A 19,412-nucleotide genomic window follows, 5' to 3' on the forward strand; every position below is an offset into this window, starting at 1 on the left:
AAAGAAGATTTTGTAGCCTCCCTCCATGACAAAATCAAATTTAATTAAGTAAATAAATAAAAAGTGTGCCTCTTATTGTTTAGAGACACTGTGCTGGGGTGAAGAGAGATGGTTGTTCTCCCCCTGCTAAATATAAGAGGAGCACCACTTGAAAAAGTGCCTCTTTACCAATTAGCAGGAGTAGCTGTGTTATATGGAAATGAGAGCTGACTCATATTAACACCTTACTGGTTCCATGTTGTATCATGACAACATCTCATTGGCTCTCAGAATAATCAGTCTCATGGGTCAGTTTTGAATTTTAAAAAATCCACTTTTTGTTCCATAAGGCAGTTGTGTTTTTGTTTTCCGGTTAATTGGCCATAACTTTTGGTAGAATACAGATATTCCAATGGGGTTTGTTTCATTGCATTCTGCATTAAATTACCTTTCCAATGATATATAACACGATGGCATTATTTGTACATACCAAATTTTTTCACAATTTTGGCCACTAGTGTCAAGCTCAGCTTGTTGCCCCCTAAAGCTTGTTGCCCAGTGTGACCGCTACCCCCTGCACCGCCTTAACTATGCCACTGGGTGGGTCTTTTGCTGTCACTCCAGGAACCACGTCTCCCCAGCTTCCCCCACCTCCTCTAGTCCCTCCTGCTTGCAAAACCCACTTGTTTCTAGGATAAAAATGGCTTCTCCTCTTCCCTTCCCTCTCCCAGAGACACATCCTCCATCCATTGGGTGGACTGAGTTAGCAAAAAACATGCATTTTTGTGCCTTGGACTTGAGTCACTCGACTTGAATTCCCATCCCTGCCACATGGGCCCTTGGTTAGCGCCTGACCAGACTAACCCTGAATCCCCCCTACCCTTAATGGTGAGCTTTATGCTAAGGCATGGGTTTTGGCCAGTGCCTGACCATCCTACTCTTTCACTGGACCTTGCTCTCAAGTTCATGTGTCACTCTCCTTTGCTTAGCCTGCCCATTTCCTTCAATGACCCTACCTCTGAGATCTCTGCTTCTCAGACTCTTGGCCTTTCTGGGATTTTCCTCCCATTCGGCTTTGCAGTTTGTAGGATCCATGCTGCTCTATCTTCCATAGTGCCTGTGTCTCCAGTCTCAGCCAAACAGACTGCTATCACAGTTTCATGGAATTTGAACTGGGATCATTTCATGGCCAGCAGTTGTTCCCTAAGCAACTGGGGACCCAATCCTATCCAATTTTCTAGTGCTGGTGCAACTGTGCCAATGGGGTGTACACTGCATCCTGTGGTGGGGAGGCAGTCACAAAGGCCTCCTCAAGGTATGGGAACATTTGTTCCCTTACCTCGGGCTGCATTGTAGCTGCACCGGTGCTGGAAAGTTGGATAGGATTGGGCTCTGGGATGTCTGTGTATATCCAACAACATCACATACCAGCTCATCTAACTGGTGTCAGAGGCTTCTCTGCCATAAGCATAATGCAAAAGAGAGAGGTTTCCAAACAACGCACCATTTTTTCCCTTTAAAAAACAGACTTAAAAACTATAAATATTTTTTTGAAAACTAGAAGACGAATCTACACATTTTCCAAAAGGCAACGCTAAAGACAACCGAAGTTATGTTTTTTATGGATTTTGCTAAGTAATAAAAAGATATGAAACTCTCCTTTTTGAATGATAACTGAAATTACTTTAATGAACAGATTTTTATATTAGGTTTTAAGGCAGATATGGCATCCTGTAATGAGTTGGCTTCATTTCCCCTATCATTTGCAATTGTTTTGATTTCATCCTTGTTTTTACCAAACAGGAGAATATATTGGAATTGAGCATATGAAGCTTTTCCTCCATGCAAAACAAACTTCATACACGTTTCTGTGCATCAGGCCGTCGAAAAAGAAGCAGAATCAAGCCAGTAAAAAATATGGCAACCCTACGCAAGTGGTAAGTTTGAATGTCTTCCAACTCTTGATTGATCATGGTGCATTCGTATTCTGCCGTAGATTACTACTATGTTGCCTTTTATAGATAAAATACATGGGTTCGAAAGTGTAAATAAATACACCACTCAATGATCAACACAGTCTATTGTGGAAAATGTAGTCTGGTGGAAACCTCTTCCAGAGCTCTACCTAATGTGCAAGGCAATCCTATCTTACACTGGAACAGGCAGGTCAGGAGGCCTGTGCTGTATCGAGTGCAAGACTGGGGCCAGAATCAGCTCAGCTGGAGGCAAGGGAAAACTCTTCCCCTTACCCCCTGGTAAGCCACCAAAGCCCCAATGGGTGTCTTCGGACCTGCACCACCTCAAGAGGTGACAGAAGTCTGAGGAGAATGGAGTGGCTTGAAGCTGCTCCACGTTGCTCAGGGGATGTGGTTGGGATTCGGCATAATTGCCCCACCTCCCGCTCCTCACCCACCTGCCCCCTGGAATGCCCTTCCCAGACACCTGCATTGGCCGTGCTCAACCGGCACAGCCTTACCTCTCTGTGTCAGCACGGTGGCTCAATGCAGCTTCTGTGGGCCGGTGTGCATCCCAGCATCGGCCCAGTCAACACACAAGTAGCTTTATGAAGATGTTTGCGACTGTCCTGGGCCAGCGCAAGGGACTTGTGCTGGCCTAACTAGTAGTTAGGATTACTCCTTTAATGTTTCCCAAATATACTGCAGTCACTGCGCCCTGAGATCACGGTGTCCTGCCATGGCAGCGCCATCACCCAGTTCTCCCTGGTGCCACCATCTGGAATCGTGTGACATCCGGTAAAAAGAGATCACCTGGTACATCCCACAGCACCCCTGTGAGTTTGTCATGGCACCCTTGGGTGCTCTGGTGCACAGTTTGGGAACCACTGAACTAACTTGAAACATTCTTGCTTCAAAGAACTATATTTCCCAGGGTTTCTTGGGATGACTAATAGACCCACTTAAGTCTATCATACAGATACAACTGGAGAGATTTCTAAGGGATTAGATCTGAAACTACCTAAGACTTGATCGCATAAATACTTGGCTACAAATCTGGGACTTTCAAGGAGTACATATTCAAAAAAAAAAAAATAACTTGGGTTTTTTCTCCTTACAAAAAAACTTGCATTAATGAAATATCCTTTCCTGTCTTTAACAGGCAGCTTTAGACAGTCAGTGCCCAGAAGCAAGGATTATGAGGCTGCTACAATAGGAAGCCTGAAGCTGTATTTATCATGCAGGGTCTACAGATGTCAAGTGGAGGGGTAGTGGGTCTAAAAAGATAAAGTGCCTGCTTTGTCATTTCTTTATTAGCATTATAATATCCTTGAGAGACGAGATGTTAGAGGATGCATTATGGATTTATGTAAATTACTTATCCCTAGTTTAGCATTCTACAGAAGAGGGGAGGGGGGAACACCACCCAATTTCTCAGCAGGTGTATTTGAAATACTTAATAGTCATGGGTCAAAAACCCCCGGTTTGACAACTAAATTTTTAACTAATACTTTTTGTCAATAGTAGCATTAGTCGTTTAAAATATAAATTTTAAGGAGCATTTATATACATAAAAGGCTAGTTTGAAAATGATGAACATCACACAAACTCAATAAAATCACAGGTTATTAACATTGAAACATTATCTGTGCTGGTAATATTCTCTGTGAAGCTTCTAGGGCCTTACAGCCTGGCTTAATTCAGGCAAGGACAGGTAAGTCTAATCTGATTTATCCATTGGTGGCACCTCCCAGTCTGTCCTATGATTTAACAATAGCACTGAGAGCTCCTATCTGATGGCTGTGATTCACTGAACTCAGTTGCATTCCCCTTCCATAGACAACAGGGGAATTGATGTTACGTAGAACATGAGAGTCTGCATCTTGATCAGCAGTGAAAGGAGCATTAGAACGATGCATCAGGCTTTTCTTTTCAGTTCCAAAACTCCTGCTGTAACAGCTTGAATAATTTGCTTCTATTAAGTGCCTGGTGACCAGATATCAGCAGGATTCTTTTCCAGCCTGCTAGTTGCCTTTCAGTTTTACAGAATGTCCACTTGCCTTTTCATACTGGGAGTTAATATACCTTGAAACATTCAGGGAAATTGGGCCCATCTCATTCCATGTTTGCCTGGATATACCTATTTGGGCTCACTCAAGAGCACTGATGATGCAATTCCTATGTATGATTTCAATGTGCATCATGTTTTCATTATGGCTCAATAAGTAAACCCACACTGGCAGAGCCAGGCCGGCATGGGGGGGGGGGGAAGGTGGGGAAAGGCGTTCTAGGATGGGAAGGGCAGATGGCAAGTGGGCCTGTTGATGGCAAGATGGCTGAGCGCAGGTTGAGGCCAGGATCTGACACTTGTGCTGGATCCTAACCCAGGTCCTGGGCAGCCCAAAGCAGCTGTGCACTGTTCTGATCTGTGCTGCCTCTACTGGCTCTTTTCTTGTTGCTTCATAGGGCACATGAAGTCTGCAGAACTACACAGCAACTTGCCATGTGAAGCTGTATTAAACTGTCAGACTATTGGTTCAGCTAATTGTCTGTACTGTACTTACAGCAGCAAACCAGGGTTTCAACAGCTCAATCCCAGCCCTAACTGGCTATGCCAGGGATTGATCCTGTGGCCTTCTGCAATGGTTAGAACGTGAGTCCTGACATCTTAAAGGCAATGCATTGTGCTGACATACCTTTTGGAACATTCTACAGAACTGGCCCAACCTGTGGGGTGTCAATTTGTAGGTGTAACTTGTTTTCTTTCTTATGGTGTTTGTCTTTCATTATGTGGAGGGTTTTTTCTTCTATATCACAAGCATCCAGAATTGCTCTGGGCCAGGAGATGGTACTTTAGCTGTAGAGCACGCAGCCTCACAAAATGTGTGACAAATTGCAATGATAGGGTTTTCTTACTTGCTGGCTCAAGCTAGAGAAATGGAAATGTTGACTAGACAACCCCTGAGGATATTTTTAGTAGAGCACCTCTTACGTGCCTTGGAATCTATTTGCTAACCATCTTTATTTCCCTTCCTTTCCCATTTGCTTCTATCAGTAGCATTCTAGAAGATAATGGAAAAATGGATCTCCCCAACATATAAAGAAAGGCATAGAAACATTTCTCTCTCTTTCTCTCTGTCACCTCAAGTTTTCACTGGTGTTTACAAAAATGCACAAAGCACAGAAGAATCTCTCTATATAGTGCTCAATCCTATATGTGCCTATATTACTCAGAAGTAATATAGTTAATGGGGCTTACTCCCAGGTAGGGGTGAATAGGATTGCAATCTTATGGTGCAATCCTATGCACAAGTTGCACTGACATCCCTGCTATATCAACAATATGTTCAACCTGTCTTAGGACCCAATCCTATGGGCCTTTTACAACAGTGTAATTTGCTGTCAGAAAGGTCCAGCACTGGCACTAGTTGCAGCCACTGTCACAAAGCGGTAGCCTCTTTGAATCTATGCCCCTAAGGAACTTGGGCTATGTGGACTCTGGTAAGTCAGTGGCAGGGACTTGTTGTGAGTGGAAAGGGGTTGGGCAGAGGGGTTTGGGCAGAGAGAGGGAAGGAAGGTCAAGGGCTGGGAGGAGGGAAGGGTGTGGGTGGATCCAGTGGCACCTGCAAGATCCTCTCCCCTCTTTTCAAACCTGCTTGTCTCTTTTCTCTCCTTAGACCTAACGGCAGCGAAATAGCTAGCATCAGTCCAAAGAGTATCATAGGCAATTGGGTAGTCTACCAGAGGTAAGTAAAAAAGAATTACTTACCTCCTGCTGGCTATCTGCTCACCCCTCCACCTATAGCAAGCAGCACTGGCCTTCTTGGTGTGGCTGCATGCAGTAACATGGTGGGGGATAGGAACCGGCTATTTAACTCAAGCAAAGGGGGAAGGGCAGACCCAACAGCTCCATAGAGATGTATCCCTTCCAGCAACTCCACCAGCGTCCATGGAAGTTGACATCATGCACTGTCTTGGACGGTGGCCAGACACCAGCTGTATGGAGGTTGGATGTGCAAGGAGCCAGTCACTGCAACACAACTAATGCAGGTGGCCAGGGAAGCACCACCAAACAGAACCACCCAAGGGAAGTTGGGAAATGCAGGTCCAATGTGCAGCCAACACTGGGCTAGTGCCTCCTAGACAGAGGTGGCTGCTGCCAATGGTCATCAGACAGCCCTCCAAAAGAGCAACACAGCAACTGCTCACATGACACCAGTGCGCGCACACACACACACATGACACAAAGATGCCACACTACTATGGGAGCTACTGTGGCATAGGTAGCAAAGGTGTATAAAGAGAGTTGCCAGGAATCCCAATACGAGAGCGCTAGTCCCTTTTGCCACTCACACAAACACACATTGTCAAGAAAGAATGTTTTGGCTCGCAGATAAAGGGAAGGAAGATTGCTCCTTTGGGAGAGGGCAGGCATGTAGAAGAAATGCACAAGCCTCCTCAGAGCAAGAGCTTGGGGGAGTCCCTCAGCTGCAAGGATGTGCCAGGGATGTGTCAGCTCCCCCTGTGCCAGGGGAGCGACTGTGACAAACCATATGAGGAGCCCCAACAATACTCACTTTATACTTTATATACACAAGTATTTCACTTGTCTAAGCTCGAGTCCAGGCACCTTTAGCATGACTGGCTGGGGAAAAAAAGGGGGGGACAGAAGAGGTCTGGGACCTGTACTGCCCAGTTCTCTAAGCACTCAGACATAGCAGGAGATATATGAAGAGCAACTCATGATGTATTTCATATAATCGTAGAGTTGGAAACTCAACACAACTCTCTCTCCAATTTCCAGGTACCCACAATGCCCTCTCTCCCCCTCCCCCCCGCATCCTCCATTTCACTCAACACAGCTCTCTCTCCAATTTCCAGGTACCCACAATGCCCTCTCTCCCCCTCCCCCCCGCATCCTCCATTTCACTCAGCACAGCTCTCTCTCCAATTTCCAGGTACCCACAATGCCCTCTCTCCCCCTCCCCCCTGCATCCTCCATTTCACTCAGCACAGCTCTCTCTCCAATTTCCAGGTACCCACAATGCCCTCTCTCCCCCTCCCCCCACATCCTCCATTTCACTCAGCACAGCTCTCTCTCCAATTTCCAGGTACCCACAATGCCCTCTCTCCCCCTCCCCCCACATCCTCCATTTCACTCAGCACAGCTCTCTCTCCAATTTCCAGGTACCCACAATGCCCTCTCTCCCCCTCCCCCCCGCATCCTCCATTTCACTCAGCACAGCTCTCTCTCCAATTTCCAGGTACCCACAATGCCCTCTCTCCCCCTCCCCCCCCCGCATCCTCCATTTCACTCAACACAGCTCTCTCTCCAATTTCCAGGGACCCACAGAGCACTCTCTCCCCCTCCCCCCACATCCTCCATCTCACTCAGCACAGCTCTCTCTCCAATTTCCAGGTACCCACAATGCCCTCTCTCCCCCTCCCCCCGCATCCTCCATTTCACTCAACACAGCTCTCTTTCCAATTTCCAGGTACCCACAATGCCCTCTCTCCCCCTCCCCCCGCATCCTCCATTTCACTCAGCACAGCTCTCTCTCCAATTTTCAGGTACCCACAATGCCCTCTCTCCCCCTCCCCCCACATCCTCCATTTCACTCAGCACAGCTCTCTCTCCAATTTCCAGGTACCCACAATGCCCTCTCTCCCCCTCCCCCCACATCCTCCATTTCACTCAGCACAGCTCTCTCTCCAATTTCCAGGTACCCACAATGCCCTCTCTCCCCCTCCCCTCTGCATCCTCCATTTCACTCAGCACAGCTCTCTCTCCAATTTCCAGGTACCCACAATGCCCTCTCTCCCCTCCCCCCCACATCCTCCATTTCACTCAACACAGCTCTCTCTCCAATTTCCAGGTACCCACAATGCCCTCTCTCCCCCTCCCCCCGCATCCTCCATTTCACTCAACACAGCTCTCTCTCCAATTTCCAGGTACCCACAATGCCCTCTCTCCCCCTCCCCCCACATCCTCCATTTCACTCAACACAGCTCTCTCTCCAATTTCCAGGTACCCACAATGCCCTCTCTCCCCTCCCCCCCACATCCTCCATTTCACTCAACACAGCTCTCTCTCCAATTTCCAGGTACCCACAATGCCCTCTCTCCCCCTCCCCCCACATCCTCCATTTCACTCAACACAGCTCTCTCTCCAATTTCCAGGTACCCACAATGCCCTCTCTCCCCTCCCCCCACATCCTCCATTTCACTCAACACAGCTCTCTCTCCAATTTCCAGGTACCCACAATGCCCTCTCTCCCCCTCCCCCCCGCATCCTCCGTTTCACTCAACACAGCTCTCTCTCCAATTTCCAGGGACCCACAATGCCCTCTCTCCCCCTCCCCCCCACATCCTCCATTTCACTCAGCACAGCTCTCTCTCCAATTTCCAGGTACCCACAATGCCCTCTCTCCCCCTCCCCCCCGCATCCTCCATTTCACTCAGCACAGCTCTCTCTCCAATTTCCAGGTACCCACAATGCCCTCTCTCCCCCTCCCCCCCGCATCCTCCATTTCACTCAGCACAGCTGGTACTTGCAGAGAGCGTTTATCCAGAATCACAGTGCGGATTCTGAGCCAGCAGGTCCACCACTGATATGGTACTCTCCCTTAGACAACTGCAGGAGAAATGCAGGGAACAACATCCACTCTTTATAGCCTTCATAGATCTCACAAAGGCTTTCGACCTGCTCAGCAGGGACGGCCTCTTCAAGATTCTCCCCAAGATCGGATGTCCACCCAGGCTCCTCAGCATCATCAGATCCTTCCACAAGGACATGAAGGGCACTGTTGTCTTCGATGGCTCCACATCAGACCCCTTTGACATCCAAAGTGGCGTGAAGCAGGGCTGTGTTCTTGCACCAACCTTGTTTGGGATTTTCTTCGCTGTCCTGCTGAAGCATGCCTTTGGAACTGCAACAGAAGGCATCTATTTGTCTCTGGACCAGATCAGACAGAAAGCTCTTCAACCTCTCCAGACTGAGAGCAAAGTCCAAAGTCCAGCTGAAATGTCTGCGTGACTTCCTCTTTGCCGACGATGCAGCTGTCACTACCCACTCTGCCAAATATCTCCAGCAGCTCATGGATCGTTTTAGCAAGGCCTGCCAAGATTTTGGACTGACAATCAGCCTGAAGAAAACACAGGTCATGGTTCAGGATGTGGACTCACCTCCCTGCATTACAATCTCTGCGCAGGAACTGGAGGTTGTCCATGACTTTGTGTACCTTGGCTCAACAATCTCTGACACTCTTTCTCTCAATACTGAGCTAAACAAACACATCGGTAAAGCAGCTACCACGTTTTCCAGACTCAGAAAGAGAGTCTGGTCCAACAAGAAGCTGACGGAACATACCTAGATCCAGGTCTACAGAGCTTGCGTCCTGAGTACACTTCTGTACTGCAGTGAGTCATGGACTCTCCGCTCACAACAGGAGAGGAAACTGAACGCTTTCCACATGCGCTGCCTCCGATGCATTCTTGGCATCACCTGGCAGGACAAAGTTCCTAACAACACCGTCCTGGAATGTGCTGGAATCCCTAGCATGTATGCACTGCTGGAACAGAGATGCCTGCGTTGGCTCGGACATGTTGTGAGAATGGATGATGGCTGGATCCCAAAGGATCTCCTCTATGGAGAACTCGTGCAAGGAAAGCACCCTACAGGTAGACCACAGGTGCGATACAAGGACATCTGCAAGAGGGATCTGAAGACCTTAGGAATGGACCTCAACAAGTGGGAAACCCTGGCCTCTGAGCGGCCTGCTTGGAGGTAGGCAGTGCAGCATGGCCTTTCCCAGTTTGAAGAGACACTTTGCCGATAGTCAGAGGCAAAGAGGCAAAGAAGGAGGCCCATAGCCAGGGAGACAGACCAGGGACAGACTGCACTTGCTCCCGGTGTGGATGGGATTGTCACTCCCGGATTGGCCTTTTCAGCCACACTAGACGCTGTGCCAGAACCACCTTTCAGAGCGCGATACCATAGTCTTTCGAGACTGAAGGTTGCCAATACTAATACAATACTAGAGTTGGAAAGCACCTTCCAGGCCATCTAGCCCAACCCCGTACTTAAAGCAGGAACATTCTCTCTAGAGCAGCAAAATTTTCAACCTTTTGAATCTCATGACAAGGCATTGCAAGGCACTAAACTTGTCAAGGCACACTGTCAGGTTTTTGATAATTGCCTAGGCACACCATGCTATCAGTGGGGGGCTCACATCCCCATTGGCCCTACTAATAAATGACCTTCCCCCTAATTCCTGTGGCACACCAGTGTGCCACGGCACAGTGGTTGAAAAAGGCTGCTCAAACCCACCACACCCTCTGGTAATCAGTTCTATGTTTGAGCCACATTCACTGTTAAGTAAATTTATCTTGATATTCAGCTAGAATAGCAATTTTCAACCAATGTGCTATGACACATTGGTGTACTGTGAGTGGTCCACAGGAGTGCTGTGGGAATTTGGGGCAGGGTCAGTAGGGCCATTGGGGGATGTGAGCCCCCCCCCCCCCAGGAGCCTGGTATCCTTGTCAATAGTAAAAAAAACCTGATGGTGTGCCCTGACAATTTTAGTGCCTTGTCAGTGTGCCATGATATGAAAGAGGTTTAAAATTGCTGAGCTGGAATCTGCCCTACTGCAGCTTATTCTGCTTATGTATAAGGCATGTACATCATCTGGAGGAGATTTAGAACATGTTGGTCACTGGCCCCTCACTTTCCTGTTCACTGTTCTGCCCTGTTTTGGAACTTTTCCCAGCCAGAGTTGTGCTGGCTGTGAGGGCACACCAGTTGTCACCTCATCGGGACTGGAGTTGCACTGCTCTCTGAGGGTGTATGCCATATCCTATAAGGCTGAGAATGATGTTTCTGAAATATAGGATTGGACTTGCTAACAGTGTTCAATTATCTGAATGAGACCTGTCACCATGACTCAAATGGAAATGTGACATTCAGGGACTTGAAATGCTCTGTGAACATGACGATTCTCAAATTATTCTTTAGCTCCAAGTTCAAAGTTTCTGACCCAGAAAATGATTCGCCTCCTACCTCTTTCCATCATTCACCTAGCACCCAAATCTCCACCATCCTTTCCAATTAGCTCCCTTGGGATCATAGGAAGGGTTGGAAGGGACTCCAGCCCCCACCAATGCAGATAGTCGACAACTACAACATCCCCAATAGATGGCTATCCAGTCTCTGCTTTAAGATATCAAATGATGGAGAGTCTATTATCTTCTGAGGGCAAGGGAGAAACCACCTTCTTGAAGACTACATTTCTCAGGTGTGGCTTGTACCTTGCACACTGCAAAGCAATGCACCACCACACTTTTAGCATTCTAACAGTTTAATTAAGTACATTTTTAGTGCCACTAACTGGCATGTCCTATATAAGAAAGATCTCCTAGAGTTCTTGATGCCTGGGACCCTGAAGTTCCAGGTGCCAGAGAAAGAGGAGGGGGAGGAGAGGAGGGCTTCAGAACTTCTGGCCTATGGATCTTTGTTTCTTCCACCTCTACTGTTACTATAGCTGCTCCCAAGGTGGGAAGATGACAGAAGAAGAGGGCAGCAGGGATAGTGTTTGGGGACACATAGGATGGTATCCCGAAGACCCATTGTGTTCCTGCTGTTGTATAGGTATGTACCTGTACAGGATAACAGGATGTCAGGAGCATAGCAGGATATCAGTCAGTGACCGACCACATATACAGTGGTGGAGTTGCAGTTCCAAACTATGGGTCATGACCCACCAGTGGGTCATGATTTTTGGTGGGTCACGGTCGGTGCACTGTGGCACCTCAAGGCTTTCTGGTATCTTACTGGTTGTCACAAAGCATTCTGGGGTGTTACGCAGCTGCTGCAAGGCATTCTGGACAACAAGAAATGTGCTTAACAATGGGCTTCAGAGAGCATATCCCCATCGTTAAGCAACACATCCTTGTACTGTAGTCAGGAGCACAGTAGAGTTTCTCGTCTGAGAATTGGCCATGGAAAACATGACCTATTTTTCTGGTGTTGGAAAATAGCTCAGTTTACCAAGCACAATCCTGAATTTAGCCCAGCAGGGGTTCATGCATCATTAGTGCAAGTTGACTGTAGAAGTAACAGACAGAATATAAGAAAATATATTTAGTTTTTAATGTATTATTAGAATTGATGTACATTACTCAGAATTCATTAAAGTGTTCTATTACATTCAAATTTGATTGCTTGTGAGTTTAAAGGATTTTGATTTTGATGTTTGCTGAGACGTTCTTTCTGGTTAATCCTTTGTAAGGCAGTATTAGTTCAAAGAATTAACTTTGGTTTAGTATTTTTAATGTCAATTGTAAAATATTGATTTTTTAAATCATAAAACCTATCCATAAGTGTGATTTCAAAAGAACAATGTGAAGAGCCTGCCTTGACGAATAGCAAGAAAAAAACTCCTATTTTTAGTATGGGAAATTAAAGACATATCTAAATGAAGCCACATTTAAGGTTACCCAGAATAGAACTGGCATCATGAACCAAAGGAGTCTTGAGCTCCAAGAAGCACATGATGCTCTGCCTAAGCTGTGTTTATCCAACTCTCAGTGCAATCCTAAGCTTTGCTTGCTCCAGTGTTAACTGTTGCAAAAGTGCCACAAAGTACTTTCTGATAACTTAGATAGATAGATAGATAGATACTTTATTAACGGTCATCCGACCAGCTACTCACAAAACAGCACAACAAAATACACAAATTAAAACCAACATCCTTTTACACATATATAAAATCATAAAATCATCAATTTATACTCTCAATTTTCTTTCTTATCAACTGTGCAGCATGGCAGAAACGGGCCACCCTGAGCGATATATCAGAATTTACATCAGATAGCAGAAAAGCAAGCTGCTCCTCCACCTGCATCCCTGTTACCGCCAAAAATCGGGGAAATAAATTTAGATCGCAAATCATCATAATTTGGACATTGCAGAATAATGTGGGCAGTTGTCTCCAACACATTATAATGGCAGGGGCACAGTCTCTCTAAATAAGGATGCCTTGCATAACGTCCCAAAAGAACTGCTGATAAGAGTGCATTACACCTGGCTTTAGTAAAAGCAATCCTGAATTTTGGAATAACGATATTATAAAAATATCTGGCAGGAGAAAGCATAAGAGCTTGATCCCCAAGAAAAACATATGCAGAAAGTCTGGCTCTCGCAGATCTCATTTCAAGATCCACCAACCACTGACGCAAAATTTCTTTTGCGTCTCCTGGGCTCATCATCGTTAAAGACTCAGGGGAAAGATCGCAAAAATTAAAGTAATCCAGGCACCTCTTTTCCCAGGAGCCTACAAAGGGATCCAAAAAGATCAAATGAGTAAAGTTATCCTGTCTCGAGAGAATCTTCAAGAAATAATGCAAGGCATTTAGCCACATCGACATCTCTATACTTGGGGTACCGGATTCCAGCCTAACCACAGTATTCGGCACACATCGGGGGACATACATCAGTTGATGCAAAAATTTGGTCTGGATCACCTCTAAAGGCCTGGTGTTTAAATATGGGGCAATCTCAGAACCATAAAGCAATTGAGCGCTAGTTTTAGCATTATGCAGCCTTAGAGCCGCAGGGAGAAATTTGGCGCCTTTGGATGAATAAAAACAATAAATGGCATCTGATAACTTGGAAGTAAGGGGTACTGGTGGGAAGGCTTGCACTGTCCCGCTGGCACCGGATCTGAAGCTAAAGCCACCAGAACAGGTAAGAGCTGCTCTGTGCAACACAGGGACAGAGGGAGGAGGTGTTTCTGGGCAGGGGAAGGGTAGAGAGAGGAAGCAGATCAGGTCCAGAAGGTGGGTAGGATCATATAAGCCATATCCTATGCCTCCTTCCCAAGCCTTCCCCTCAACATGGGCTTCTCAGATTTGCACTGGCTATTTAGGAAGCACAGATCTGAGTAGCTCCATTGGGCAGGCTGAAGCTTTACCTGGGGTAAGAGGACAAATGTTCCCTTTCCCTGAGTAGACCTCCAGCCTGCTCCTAACCTGAATAGGATACAGCATGCGCTGTTCGGCCTGGCTGTGCGGTGCTGGTTGGGATTGGGCAGTCATTTTAGGATTGGAGAATGTTGCATGCTCCTCTTACTTAACACTGAAATGAGCAGAGAGGAGCTCTTGCTTGCACAGAGCTCCATTTGTGGGATGGAACACTGGGATTATACAAACAAATGGGAGCAGCTGGACTGTGGCTCACCGATGGAAAGAGACATTGTTTGTCACTCTGAATCTGAACGGCTCAGAAAAATGAGATGCACCATTTCCAGTATGACACCAGACATGGAATAAGAGGCCTGTCACCTGTACAGTTGAGCATGGGGTGATGTGAAGGATCTCTTAGTGATCCAGACCAACAAGCAAATTGACCTTGCCACCCTTTAGAGAGGATCAGAATGTATTATGTGACCAGTCAGGCCTATGGATGCAAGGAAGCTTCTTTGGCTGGCGTCTATGTATTTCCTTGATTTGTCCAGAGCTTGGTGGTGGTATACTGATTGCATATCTGAAACTTCCTTCTGAATAGCTAGATGGTTGGTTCCTCTAGGTCAGTCTTTTCTACACTGATTGCCTGTGGCTGACCAGGATCTCAGAGGGGGTTCGTGCAATGAACTAGGCACCTTCTGCATGCAAAAGAGCTGCTCTGCCACAGAGCCACTGCCTGTCTCGCAGGTTGTAGCCCTTCCTGACATGCCAGGTCAGCAGTTTCAGACGTACTGTGGGATTGAGCCCGGATATTCACCCTCCTATTCATACAATAATGACGGTTCCTTGAAAGTTTTCAGAATGCCCTTGTGTGTTCTCTGATACTTGACCTCCACATTTACTGCCTTTGGGTATTGATGCTGCAGTATAAGGAAGAGATCACCAAAGAGTGCTCCATTTGAAGGCATTGTCAAAAGTGCCCCAAGTTTTTGTTTTTCTCGGAAAAGACAATCATAGAAGTGACAGCTTGGTGTGCTTTGAATAGCCCTCCCGTGGCAGCCCACATCAATTTATTTAGAAGTACAGAGTAAAAAAATGGATTTTTTTTTTAATAGCTAGCAAGGTCAGGCGTAGTTTGGACACTCCAGTTACACAACACCTTCTGTGTCACACTGAATTAATTACAACACATATTTCCCTCTCCTATTCTAGGATGTTTTAGTGGTGTGTGTGTGTGGGGGAGGGGGGTGGCGCAGTGGATGTCAGCCACTCCTGCCTTGGGTATAGCCTCAGATAGAAAACCTTGGTCTCCAAACTCCCACCACATGGAAGTCCTCCTTGGTGGGCTATTTCTCTCTTTTAAAGGCATTCCGATAAGTTGCCCATACTCTTCAAGCCTTCCCTAACTTTTGCCATCCTAGCACTTGGGTCAATCCCCCTTTCCTGCTCTAACCTCAAAGCAATATCAGGACACCTTCCCATCACGCCAGCAACTAGTTGGCCACTTCTGCTGCAGGCTTCAGCTATGACTTAGCTTGCTCCATGACCACCGAAGCTAGCACTGCTGACCATTTCATCCCACCTTCCCGTTTTCGTGGCACAGAAGCCAGGTCCATACATTGACGAAGATAGACTATGGCTTTGTAAGGACAAAGTTTCTTGAACTGTCAATATTTGAGGTACAGTTTTTTCCCCCATGAATTTAAGGTACCTGACACAGGTAAAAAAAGGTCCTCAAGACAGATGGTCTCTGAGTCACCTGCCTCCTGGATAATACACTGCCCCTAGTGTCCTACAGGCTGTGTTATGGCTACTTCCTTCCCCCTCCCCCCTCCAAAGACCATTTTTGTATTTTCTCCATCCTCACCTTCCCAATGGGCAATCTATGAAAACAGGCTCTTCTTGGATCTCAGATTGGGAAGCAACTTATTTTTGATTTTAGGAGAAATAACTCCGTCCCTTTCTGGGTGTTTCTGATTCAAAGCTAGGAAAGTTTGCTCATCTCTAATTTGAAGGAATTAAGTCAGGAAGCATTCTTCAGGTATTCTAGGAGGTGGTTCTAAGCATAAGGGACAGCAAGCAAGTAAGGTCAGAATTATTTAAGGGAACGGGAGTCATAGAAACAGAGAGTTGAAAGGGATCGACAAGGTCATCTAGTCCAACTCCAAGCAAGTCCTTTGTATGATTCAGGTTGGTGGAGCTAGAAGGGAGAAGATCATGGGCAGATGTGTAGTGGGATATAGGCACTGATATCTTTGGGACTGTGGCATAAGCTGCTTAATATTGCTTAATATTAATATTAATATTGCTTAGTATTGCCACCTTGTGTTCATAGGTTCATTCTTCTCCTTGGCTTAATTGGCCAAGGCTATGGGATAGGACCATTATTGGAGCAAAAGTTCATCCTAGGTTACAAGCCATGATGACTATATGCAACCGCAATCTCTGAATGCCAGATGCAAGGGATTAGCAACAGAATATGGGTATCATGTTGTCTTCTGTACTCCCTAAGGCATCCGATGTCTCAGCTATTGTGAGACATAGGAAGCTGGACTATTGTTCAAAGCAATAGTGTTATAACTGTGATCTTCCTGCATTTCCACCATGACTAGAGAATCACAGGGCATCCTTATTCCCTTCACTGAAATGATATATTAACTATAATATAGACTGAGAGCAAAGTCCAAAGTCCAGCTGAAATGTCTGCGTGACTTCCTCTTTGCCGACGATGCAGCTGTCATTACCCACTCTGCCAAAGATCTCCAGCAGCTCATGGATCGTTTTAGCAAGGCCTGCCAAGATTTTGGACTGACAATCAGCCTGAAGAAAACACAGGTCATGGTTCAGGATGTGGACTCACCTCCCTGCATTACAATCTCTGAGCATGAACTGGAGGTTGTCCATGACTTTGTGTACCTTGGCTCAACGATCTTCGACACTCTTTCTCTCGATACCGAGCTAAACAAACGCATCGGTAAAGCAGCTACCACGTTTTCCAGACTCACAAAGAGAGTCTGGTCCAACAAGAAGCTGACGGAACATACCAAAATTCAGGTCTACAGAGCTTGCGTCCTGAGTACATTTCTGTACTGCAGCGAGTCATGGACTCTTTGTTCACAACAGGAGAGGAAACTGAACGCTTTCCACATGCGCTGCCTCCGATGCATCCTCGGCGTCACCTGGCAGGACAAAGTTCCAAACAACACAGTCCTGAAACGTGCTGGAATCCCTAGCATGTATGCACTGCTGAAACAGAGACGCCTGCGTTGGCTCGGTCATGTTGTGATAATGGATGATGGCCAGATCCCAAAGGATCTCCTCTATGGAGAACTCGTGCAAGGAAAGTGCCCTACAGGTAGACCACAGCTGCGATACAAGGACATCTGCAAGAGGGATCTGAAGGCCTTAGGAGTGGACCTCAACAGGTGGGAAACCCTGGCCTCTGAGCGGCCTGCTTGGAGGCGGGCTATGCAGCATGGCCTCTTCCACTTTGAAGAAACACTTGGCCAACAGACTGAAGCAAAGAGGCAAAGAAGGAAAGACCACAGCCAGGGAGACAGACCAGGGACACACTACACTTGCTTCCAGTGTGGAAGGGATTGTCACTCCCGAATCGGCCTTTTCAGCCACACTAGACGCTGTGCCTCCTTGGTGGGCTATTTCTCTCTTTTAAAGGCATTCCGATAAGTTGCCCATACTCTTCAAGCCTTCCCTAACTTTTGCCATCCTAGCACTTGGGTCAATCCCCCTTTCCTGCTCTAACCTCAAAGCAATATCAGGACACCTTCCCATCACGCCAGCAACTAGTTGGCCACTTCTGCTGCAGGCTTCAGCTATGACTTAGCTTGCTCCATGACCACCGAAGCTAGCACTGCTGACCATTTCATCCCACCTTCCCGTTTTCGTGGCACAGAAGCCAGGTCCATACATTGACGAAGATAGACTATGGCTTTGTAAGGACAAAGTTTCTTGAACTGTCAATATTTGAGGTACAGTTTTTTCCCCCATGAATTTAAGGTACCTGACACAGGTAAAAAAAGGTCCTCAAGACAGATGGTCTCTGAGTCACCTGCCTCCTGGATAATACACTGCCCCTAGTGTCCTACAGGCTGTGTTATGGCTACTTCCTTCCCCCTCCCCCCTCCAAAGACCATTTTTGTATTTTCTCCATCCTCACCTTCCCAATGGGCAATCTATGAAAACAGGCTCTTCTTGGATCTCAGATTGGGAAGCAACTTATTTTTGATTTTAGGAGAAATAACTCCGTCCCTTTCTGGGTGTTTCTGATTCAAAGCTAGGAAAGTTTGCTCATCTCTAATTTGAAGGAATTAAGTCAGGAAGCATTCTTCAGGTATTCTAGGAGGTGGTTCTAAGCATAAGGGACAGCAAGCAAGTAAGGTCAGAATTATTTAAGGGAACGGGAGTCATAGAAACAGAGAGTTGAAAGGGATCGACAAGGTCATCTAGTCCAACTCCAAGCAAGTCCTTTGTATGATTCAGGTTGGTGGAGCTAGAAGGGAGAAGATCATGGGCAGATGTGTAGTGGGATATAGGCACTGATATCTTTGGGACTGTGGCATAAGCTGCTTAATATTGCTTAATATTAATATTAATATTGCTTAGTATTGCCACCTTGTGTTCATAGGTTCATTCTTCTCCTTGGCTTAATTGGCCAAGGCTATGGGATAGGACCATTATTGGAGCAAAAGTTCATCCTAGGTTACAAGCCATGATGACTATATGCAACCGCAATCTCTGAATGCCAGATGCAAGGGATTAGCAACAGAATATGGGTATCATGTTGTCTTCTGTACTCCCTAAGGCATCCGATGTCTCAGCTATTGTGAGACATAGGAAGCTGGACTATTGTTCAAAGCAATAGTGTTATAACTGTGATCTTCCTGCATTTCCACCATGACTAGAGAATCACAGGGCATCCTTATTCCCTTCACTGAAATGATATATTAACTATAATATAGACTGAGAGCAAAGTCCAAAGTCCAGCTGAAATGTCTGCGTGACTTCCTCTTTGCCGACGATGCAGCTGTCATTACCCACTCTGCCAAAGATCTCCAGCAGCTCATGGATCGTTTTAGCAAGGCCTGCCAAGATTTTGGACTGACAATCAGCCTGAAGAAAACACAGGTCATGGTTCAGGATGTGGACTCACCTCCCTGCATTACAATCTCTGAGCATGAACTGGAGGTTGTCCATGACTTTGTGTACCTTGGCTCAACGATCTTCGACACTCTTTCTCTCGATACCGAGCTAAACAAACGCATCGGTAAAGCAGCTACCACGTTTTCCAGACTCACAAAGAGAGTCTGGTCCAACAAGAAGCTGACGGAACATACCAAAATTCAGGTCTACAGAGCTTGCGTCCTGAGTACATTTCTGTACTGCAGCGAGTCATGGACTCTTTGTTCACAACAGGAGAGGAAACTGAACGCTTTCCACATGCGCTGCCTCCGATGCATCCTCGGCGTCACCTGGCAGGACAAAGTTCCAAACAAC

This window comes from Tiliqua scincoides, chromosome 3 (assembly GCF_035046505.1).
Source record: "Tiliqua scincoides isolate rTilSci1 chromosome 3, rTilSci1.hap2, whole genome shotgun sequence".
NCBI classification, from domain to species: Eukaryota; Metazoa; Chordata; class Lepidosauria; order Squamata; family Scincidae; genus Tiliqua; species Tiliqua scincoides.